This window comes from Nannospalax galili, unplaced genomic scaffold, assembly GCF_000622305.1.
Source record: "Nannospalax galili isolate Female #2095 unplaced genomic scaffold, S.galili_v1.0 scaffold63, whole genome shotgun sequence".
Taxonomy (NCBI): Eukaryota; Metazoa; Chordata; class Mammalia; order Rodentia; family Spalacidae; genus Nannospalax; species Nannospalax galili.
In genome coordinates this window covers 7,762,771-7,773,301 of record NW_008355272.1, presented here as the reverse complement: position 1 = coordinate 7,773,301, position 10,531 = coordinate 7,762,771, and the positions used below count along the sequence as shown (strand labels likewise).

Sequence of the window (10,531 nt, the reverse complement as noted above, 5' to 3'; positions counted from 1 at the left end):
TGCCAATGGGATGCCCCTGATTTCTTATGAACAATAGGATGCTTTGACCCCCAGATGTGCTTGTAATACCCATGCTGGGGCAGTAGAAACAGGCAGGTCCCCGGGGCTCACAGGTCAGCCCCCAAAAAAAAAAAAAAAAAAAAAAAAAAAAAAAAAAAAAAAAAAGTAGATAACCTAAGTTGAATGGGAAACTTTTATATTGGGGAAGTGTTTCCAAAATGAGTGATTCAAGTCACAGGCTTCAGGCACGGTTGTGTAGTTTTCATACTTGGCAAAAGTGACCAAGGCAGGGATGGGAATCACGGTGGTAGGGTTTCAACTCAGCTCTCAGTTTGCAGACCTACCCATGGCAAGGGATCTATGGGAGGTTTGCTTGATAGACTTACAAAGGCCAGTGAGATGATGCCCTGGTATACCTGGGGGACAGGGGACATTTGAGAGTTCAGAGAGTTCTCTCTAGTTCCATGTTAGCTAGGAGCAGCTTTTAATTTGGAAAAAGTGAAGTTAATATATTTTCTTTGTGCCTAAAAGTTGATTGGGCAAGAATTACTTTATGCACTGCGCACACACTGTACACGTGTGATCATATGTGTGTACACGTTTAAGTGAAGATGTTTCTTGAGTATCTTTCAGCCCTTACTTTCTCTAGTGCACAATTTCCTACTTACCTCCCTAAAACAATTACCACTGCTTTTCTCAAAATATTCCAGCGTCTCAAGGAAAATGGAAATCATTTTATTGTGACAACAAACAGAATCGAGGAACACAAAATTCATTTCCTTTTGAGTTTACCTTCATGATAGTGAAAAAGGAACAAAAATTAAAATAAATTTGAAGATTTTAGGATAAGAGGAGAAATGTCATATATAACGGATATAACAATCCCTAGACATTATTTTAGACATTGCTTTAGAAATATCCCATTTATATCAGAGATCTTTCAGGAAGGGCTTTGTTTGTTTGTTTGTTTGTTTGTTTGTTTGTTTTAATTGAAATCAGGAAAGATAAAGTTAAATGGTCAAGATTCTATGGGACACACCACAAATCAGGTATTTCCCAGTCACTATGTAATAGTCACACAAATGTTTTCAGATCCACTTACAAAGAGCAAGATTTAAAAATGTGTATACGGGACAAAAGATATTTCACTTACACAGACACCATCCATTCGCCAACCAGAATATTCAAAAGCACTTCAGAGATGGTGATTTCTGAAGTGACCAAAAGAACTCATTTCCCCCAACATTAAGTTAAGGCCAGACTTACTGACTCCAGACAGAAAGCAGTTATGTGGGGATATTGTATTGTTATTGCCTGCAATTTAGATAAAGCAAGGGCAAGCAGGGAGCGCATGCACGTACCACACACAATCTTAAAACTAGTCTAGCAACATGCTTAAGCTTTTTCTTTTTTCTTTAGGTTTGGAACAAAGTGAAAGCCATTCCTTTTAAAACATTATGGGAGGAAAAACCAACAACCACCACTTTGCTGTTTTAGGAACAAGTGGAGACTCACTTCTCAAGGGCACATGAGTTTAGGCCCTGTAGTTGGCTCCTCACTAGTACTTGAAACTGTTGCTGCACAGCCACTAATGCCAGGTAGGGAAATGCACAAGGAAACTGCATTTCTCTGTTGTGTTCCTTCCTTTGAGTTAAAGAATGCTTCAAAATAAAAGCTATGATCTTTACATAGATAAGGACTTATCCCCACTGCTTCTCAGCTGGGTCTTAACCCCAACCCTAACCCCACCAACCAGGCTGATTGTCCTGTTGTTGACACAGAGCAGCAGCTGAACCTTAAACTGTCGGAAACTTCTATAAAATTTGGCATTCTCACATGGTCAGTGATGGGGCCTTGACAACATGACACTGTCATCTGATAAGCTACAGTCAAGAGTCACTCCATTGTTTTGCTTGGATGTCAAAGAGTTAAGTACTTTTAATGTCTTAATAGGTAAATTATCTAAACATGTATACAGTCCTGTTGCACATCTTCTCAGAGTCCAGAGTGGGTCTGAGAGGCCCATGGATGGTTAGGGCTGTTTACCTGGAGTGATGTAACTGTATAAGACCAAGCTTTGATGAGAACCACAGAGACTGATTTTGGTGAGTTGATGTGCATGGTGATCACATGCTCATATAAGAAACCAGAGGACATAATTTTATGTGAATGAGCTTTTTCAAATGTTGACAGTGTCTATACTCTTGGGGAGAAGCTTATCAGTAGGACTTTAATGAAGAGAAGAATATTTTTCCTCAAGCCCAATTTATTTTAAAGATAGGCAGTGCAGTCATCTTGTGTGTTTATACGTGTGTGTGTGTGTGTGTGTGTGTGTGTGTGTATGTGATATGTGAAACACACACACACGATGTCTTGGCAGTGCAGTCATCTTGTGTGTTTATACGTGTGTGTGTGTGTGTGTGTGTGTATGTGATATGTGAAACACACACACACACGATGTCTTGAGATGACTGAGGTGACAAGATATTCTTCATGCTGCTGTTTGGAATACAAAGATCCAGGTGGCTAGGCAAAAGAGAAGTAACAGGAAGTCTTGCATAGTCACTGTGAGGAGGATGGCTTATTCAACAAGTGTAAAGTTGTATACAGAAAGGCCTTGGTAAGAGAAAAGTGACATTGAAATTGACACAGCTTTCTTCATTTCCAGATCTCTTATGTATTATCTAGGATGGACATGTTGATGGCAAGGTGAAGCCAAGATTTCAAGACTTTGGTTAAAATGCTGTGAGAACAGAGAAAGGAGGACCTCTTGGACCATAGAGATCCTCTTCTGCTCTCTTCCGGTTTCTTCCAGTTTCAATCAGTGCCTGGGAGTAGGTGGGGCATCAGCCATGACATTTTTTAGGATTTTTAGAAATTACTATTTCCAACCTTGAAATTCCATGCTTGAGGATAACTTAAAATATGCAATCCTGGAAGATTTAGCACCAAATCCTTGCACTTTTCATGGTACTCCTGTCTCCGATTCCAAATTTGTTGCTGCAAATAGTCGTGAAGGTACTAGGAATTCCTTCATGTAACTCAGAAAACAGCCCAACAGCCTTCTCTTTTCAATCACAGACTTAAGTCCAACATTTTAGAATTCATGGGCACTTCCAGGTTGAACCTCATGGAGATTTTATGCACACACGTACAATGAATGGACGGCAAAAGAAAACACTGGGTAATAACCAGCCCAAGCATGCCCAGTGTCTCTACAGGAGGTAAGTAGTTCTGAATGAACCAACTGTTTGGCACTGGACATTTCCCCCATTCACCCTGTTTGACTGTATTCTGTGCCAAATCAATTTGAGAATAATGATAAGCAAAGACAAGGATTATTTTAAATCTACCTAACACTGGCAGTGTCTTATCAACCAGAAGAGATGTAACTATCTGTTATCTAACTTTTGACATCTACCTTAGCACTCAGGAATGGTGAGGTCCCAGCTGCTGGCCTGAACTCCTCTTTGAACTGTGACTTTCTTCATTATTCATGATACCCTCAACTCCAGCTACAGAATCTTACTCCATATCACTTTCTACTAGATATATGCATGAAGTTAGCAATAAAATACCTGGTATCTGCAGTGTGAAAGATGAGTGTAGCTTCTGTATTTTACATCACATTCTTGTTTCTGTGTCACCAAATTATGATTTGACATAACACAGAGATTCATTTCCACAAATCATTTCACCTGTGAGAGGTGCAGATTCATGCACCTCAGATACAATTATGAACTAGAACCCCAAATCTAGGATTTCAGTAGGACCCCTCTATGCCACATGACCTTTCAATAAGGTCATGACTTTGAATAAATCATACTGAAAAGGTATACTTCTGAAAAATTTCCCCCAGACTCACCCATCAAACATTTTCCCCACAGGAATACCCAGTACCATTGAAGTGAATAGTTAACATTCAAGGTGCTGAGACCATGTCCACATGATGAAAAGTGTTTTGGAAGGGAATAAATGAGTGCATTACTAATGAACGATTTTTTCCCCTTTATAAAAAGTCACTGAATTATGCTATCCAGGCAGCCCACTGCCTGATAATGCATTGATAAATGGAGGAATAGACAATCACATTAAGAATGTCAGAACATCATTTGCAATTCTCAGAGTCGGTATTCAGAATCAACAAGCAATGAACTTCCTCTCAAAATTAGAGGTACTGACTCACCCAGCGGAGCTGTAGCAACACGTTCAGTAGAGGGCTGAGATGTTGCTTAGTGGTAGAGCATTTGCCTAGCACAGGTAAGACCCTGGGTTCTCCCTAGCACTTCAAGAGCACAGAAGACCGAAGAGATATTCTTTGCTCTCAAGGATCCTTATTTTAGGGAAGTGATTTTCAAACTGCATTGGCTGAGACCCACAGTAAGAAATATATTTCACATTGCAATGCAAATTCATGTGTGTATCTGAGTCAAAGATTTCTAAAGCAATGTTTATTTCACTATTGAAAGTGTATGTTCCATTACATTCTATTATACTTTAAAAATAAATGCTACTTGCAAGCCATGAAATTAATATCCCTAAAGGGGAGCCTTGACCTACAATTTACAAAAACAGTGATTTACCAGTTATAGCTTGTGTGTGTGTGTGTGTGTTATATACTTGTGTGCTTGTGGGTATACGTACCCATTCAAACTAGAGGTTAACATTGGGTGTCTTCCTCAATCACTGCTTTCACAATTTTTGAGACAGTCTCTCACTGAACCTGGAGCTCATTGATTTGACTAGAGCCCCCAGGGTCTGCCTATTTCCATGACCCCCTTGTCCAGTGCTGGGCTTACAGGCACCTGTTACCACCACAAGCAGATTTTAACAGGGTGCTAATGATCCAAACTCAGAGACTCATGTTTTCCCAACAAGCGCTTTTCTGATGAGCCACCTTTCTAACCCCCTTGTCTACATTTTTGAAGATGAATGAATGAAGACACTTTCACAAAAAAGGGTATTTGTGAGCTGAGTAAAAACCACTTTAAGAACAAAGAGTGGCAGATAATACAAGACACAGTAGTACATGATAGAACTCAATAAAATGTTCGTGAGATAGTTATCAGAAAATAGTAGAAGAAAAAGAAGCTACCATGGACAGGCCATAGCACATCAGCAGGTAAGTCAGCTGAATGAGTTGCAAGCACACAGAAGGGGATGCGAGAATTTGAACAAAGATTTTAGGTTGAACAGGAAGCGAAATGGCAGCTGCTGTGGCTTTCAGTGCTAGATATTTTTGTTAAAATAATGAGCCTAAGGGTCACAGTGGCACATGCCTTTAATTCCAGCACTCAGGAGGCAGAGGCAGGCTCTAGATGTGGGGAGGTGGGTAAGAAACCACAATCTTACCTGAGGGTATATTGTCAGCTCATGGCTGCTGGGAAGGGGACAGTCAATGTCTTTAAGGGTGAGACTCTTGGTAAGTTGTCTCTGGTGAGGCGCTGGTGGATGAACCCACACTGAAGGGCATTTGGGGATACAAATTTGGTTCTATGTGCATAATAGAGTACATGAAATTGGGCAGGAGGTAGTAGGAGAGGGTGCAGATGGGGAAGGGGATCTAAATAAAACTATACTGCATGAAAGTCACAAAAATTCAATTTATAAAAAAATGAAAAAATAATTGTGTTGGGGGAAGGTATTTTGTAACCTGAATTTTTCCCTTTTCCCCTTCTGTTTAAAACTATCATTGTATTATAGTATCACAATGTGTAATATATCAAATATATTTATGAATTGAATCTTTGAACCCCTAGCCCCTAGAGTGCTAGAAACTCCATTTCCTCACTCACCAGCTCTTGGTAAGCTTCATTCCTATCGTCTCTTTCTATGAACCCAACTTTGAAGACCCTACACATTAGTGACACGTGCAGCAATTATCTTTTGTTATCTGGCCTATTTCTCTCAACACAATATCCTCCAGGGAGGCTGGAGAGATGGCTCAGCAATTAAGAGTACTGGTTGCTCTTCCAGGGGGCCTGAGTTTAATTCCCAGCACCACATGGTGGCTAACAACTATCTGTAACTTGAGTTTCAGGGACTCTGACGCCTTCTTCTGACCTCCTTGGGCACTACACAACATGGGTGCACTTACATACATGCAGACAACACATTGATACACATAAAATAAAAATAATGAGTAAAATATATTTTAAAATAAATTTTTAAAAATATAGGAAAAAATATCCTCCAGGTTCATCTTTGTTGTCATAAGTGAGAAGGTTCCTTTTTTTTTAAAGGCTGAACAATGTTTACCACTCATGTATGCTACAGAAGCTATTATTTTCATATGTATTTTTATGTCTAATTTGGTGGTCTCTTAATAAATCTTGAAGGTTTGTGATTAGATAGGCACATATTACCTTGGCACTTGCTAAATTTTAAATTTCATTGCATAATGTTGAGGACATCCATGTACACAAGATTTTACTTTTACCCAGTGAGATAATGTAACAATATGTAGAAATTCACTTAGGTTGGCATGGAAGTATTTAGTACATTTGTATTAGTAATTTCCTTTTTAAAAATTTTTATTGAAGTTTTGTGTATTTCATAGAGAAAATCATCTTCATACCCCCTTCCCCTTTGGCGCCTTCCCATAAACTCCCACTAGACTTCATCCATTCTATCATTTGTGTTAAGGCCTATCATGTAAACTTAGTATCCCCAGATGTCCCTCAGTGCAAATTCATACACTGGGATCTAGTTAGCCTACCTAGAGTCCCTTACTTTAAGAAGAGCAGCTCTTTCTCACCCAGTGGTAATCAGCTGCCAATAATTCTTTGACTAAGATTAGGGCTTGCTATTCATTTCCACAGTTCTGTGCTGGGTTTTTGCCTGCCTAAGTTTGCATGGGTCTTGTGTATGCTGATACCATTGCTATAGGTTCATATGAGAAGAGTCCCAGGAGCCTGTATGGTCATGCACTCCTCTCTGGCTCTTACAATCTTTCCACTCCCTCTACCACAATGATTCCTGAGCCCTGGGTGGATAGATTTTAATATAGGAGTCCTGTCTAAGCACCCATACTTTGCAGAGTTTTATTCTCTGTGTTTTGGCCATCAGTGACCTTTTGCGTTCCTGGCCCTCTGCTGCATGAGGGAGCTTCATTGGTGAGAACTGAAAGATGTATTATAGTGTTCTCTTCCTCTCTTTTTCTGTGTTCCATGAGCCTTAGACATAGAGGCTGCATCCTAGATGTGCCACCTAGGCTTGGGCAATTCACAGACAATCTCTGTGTGTGACCAGTTGTGGAACTCTGTTACTATGTCTGTCTCTTGCAAAAGAGGCGTCTTTGATGGGTAATGACTGTGAATTGTCTATAAATTTAAGAATCCATATTACATTTGTTTAGGGATGTGACAGCCTTGGAGTTTTCTGTAAGATCTATGACCTCTCCAGCTATGTGTATTTGGCTAGGTTTACAGTACCACACATGAATTTCCTCCCACTGAGTGGGTTTTAAGTCCAGTTAGGTAGCTGTTGATTACCCCCAAGATGAAAGTGCCACTACTGCACCAATGTCATTTGTTGTTCTAGTCATTAACGTGGCTTTTAGGCCTTGAAGCTGGGGTTGGATCATCAATTGATGTTCTCCCTTTGCAGCTTGCATGGTGTTCTCCAAAGCTATGAGAGCTATCCTTCAGGGGAGGTGGCTTCCAGGTCAGTTCAGTTCCAGCTCCATTGCTCCAACTCCTGTGTCCAAAGTATGTTCTGTCTTCATCAGTAGGGTCTGGACCTTCAAATTTTGGGAAGCCATCAAGGGCTGTGGCAAGAGCTTGTGTAATTTTGGGAGTCTCTTGGATTACCCTGGCCAAAAACTCAAAGGAAGTTTTCTCCTGTCTAGCACTGTTTCTTGTTATGTAGCCTTCAGCTCTACTCATCAACTCATGTAGATATATTGTGTGTGTAATTTTTCAGTAGGTTTTTGGACTGATACCATTCCCTCTGTTTTTTTTTTCAACTAGCTAGACACTATTTATCTCTCTGATTTCTCTCCTTGCCTTATCCTCCCTCCCCACCCTCCCATTTAAAGTGTTCCCATTTCCCCATTTCTCCCTTGGTAATTTCTATCTCCTATGGCCTCACCTCTTTTGAGCTCCTAGTAATTTCTTTAAAAAAATATTTTATTTATTATTTTATGTACATGTATGTAAGTGGACCCATGTGGGCAATGCCCACAAAAGTCAGAAGGCATCAGATCCCCTGGAAATGGAGTTACCGATGGTTGTTAGCCACCATGTAGGTGCTCAAAATCAAACCCAAGTCCTCTATAAGAGCAGTCAGTGCTCTTAACTGCTGAGGCATCTCTCCATAACCAGTAATTTCTTATATTTATAAATAAATATTTATAATTGGAATATAAGGAGTATGAAAGTACAGTATAGATTTCAAAAGATCATGTCTTTTCAAGGTATGGAATTTAAAAAGTAATAAAAGCAGGGGACTATTATAACCCATGGAATATTCAAGTTTCATACAATGTAAACAAGACAAGAGTTGTAGAGAACTGGGTGTCTCTGCTGTGAATATTTGATAGTGGTGATCAGAAGAGGTGTTTTTCAATTTTTGATGGACTTTAAATTTGCTGAGGGAGTTTGTCATTAATTTAGGTTTGGGGTTCTTTCCTCAGAGCGATTCTGGCTCAGAAAGTTTGAGGTGAGGCCCAGGGATTACTCACAAGGCCTGTGGTCGATTATTCTGAGTCCAACCTAAAAAGCTGGTCAAGGGCACTTTGAATAAAATTTTATTTTATTTTATTTTAGTCATCCTAGACTTTAGATTCTTCTAACCATCAATTTTACTCTAAGCCCTAACAAGTAGAAATGTGAAGTAACTTTCTAGCCTATTTTAATGAATTTGTCTTCCATCTTTGTTGCCTATCTCAAATACCCCACTTGTCTTTATGGAATCTTCTAGAGAACCTCTAAACTCCACCTGTACTCATGAACACAGGCCCGCATGCACACACAAAAGCTTTGTCTTAGATTTTTACTGCTATGATAAAAACACTGACGAAGATTATCTTGGGGAGGAAAGGGTTTATTTTATCTCACATCTCCCAGGTCACAGTTCATCGCTGAGGGAAGTCAGGGTAGGAACTCAGGGCTGGAACTTGGAGGCAAGAGCTGAAGCAGAGACCATGGAGGAACACCATTTACTGGCTTGCTACTCTGGCCCATGCTCAGCCTGTTTTCTTATACAACACAGGATCGCCTGACCAGGGATGACACCACTCATAGTGGGCTGGGCCCTTCCACATCACTCAACGATAAAGAAAATGCCCCACAGACATGGCCACAGGCCAGTCCAATGGAGACAGTTCCTCAGTTGAGAATCCCTCTACCCAGGTGTGTCAAGTTGACAACTAAAGCTACCCAGTGCACAGGACTTCTTTACTGATTGCCCAAGTCAATTCTTTGTATATTTATGCCGTTTGCAAGCTAGGTTTTGACCAAAGCAATGATAGTCACTAAGTATATATGCATTGTGGCTCTTAGGACTCAATAATCATTGAGTAATGATTTGTAATGGGAAAGTATGTTCTGAGGGTAGAACCATCAACTGAGTCCTGTGTATCTAAGGTGTAACCCTGCTCAGAAATCAAAGACTACCTTTCACATGTAGTACCAAGAGGTCATAGGCAGAAATGCTGCCATCCCACTGAAGAAGTACAAGAAATAAAGGCAAGAGCATCCCAGGAACTACAACAATCTTCTCAATGCCAAGTCAGAGGTGCCATGGACATTATAGGGACAGCACCTAGCAAACTCTCTATATACAGGGAATGTCTCACACAGGAAGCCTGCTTCCCGAGAAACAATGGACTCGGTTAGTGACCAGTTTTAGAGAGGCTTTATTTTGCTTATTCAAAAATTCTAAACCCAAGAAATTGTACCTCATTAAAAATATCAAGCAAACATGCATTGTTTCATTCTTGCTACCCACACATACTCGGTGAATACACATTGAAAAGAATAGAAAGTAAATGTGATCTCCAGTACCAGTCCTGACATTTTATGGACATGTACACATATATCAGGCATATATCTATAATGTTAGGTCACACTCAAATGTGGTGAAAATAATCTACTTAACATTTAAATAGTACAGATGTCTTTCCATACCGTCTATGCTATGATAATTAAAGTGAATACAGTTAATATTTTATTTTATGACTATTACATTTTATTTAATCTCTCATTTTGACATTTAGATTGTTGCAGTATTTTTACAACTCTTCCTTCTCAGAATCCAATTGTGGTACTAAGGCATATTTATTTCTTATGAATTTGAAACTTGTAAAATTCTTAAATTTATTTTTTTTGAAATATTTTTTTTTGAAATGTATCCCAAGTTGGCCTTGAATTCACTATAAAGCGGAGGATGACCTTGAACTTCTGATCCTCCTGCTCTTAAATGCTGGGATTACAAGTGTGTACTACCACTCCCACCTTATATGGTGCTGAGGATCAAACCCAGGAACCTAGGGCTCCATGAGTATAAGACAGGCAGGTCACCAGCTGGG

At 39.7% G+C, this 10,531-nt stretch overlaps 1 long non-coding RNA gene across 1 annotated transcript in view; it reads left to right on the top strand.

Moving 5' to 3' along the window:
- Positions 1-3,598, top strand: part of LOC103749462 — a 203,102-nt gene extending 199,504 nt beyond the window's left edge. The window contains exons 14-15 of the long non-coding RNA XR_607944.3: positions 1,420-1,598; positions 2,669-3,598. This is a non-coding gene — a long non-coding RNA (uncharacterized LOC103749462). The remainder of the gene's footprint in view (positions 1-1,419; positions 1,599-2,668) is intronic.
- Positions 3,599-10,531: the final 6,933 nt, after the last annotated feature.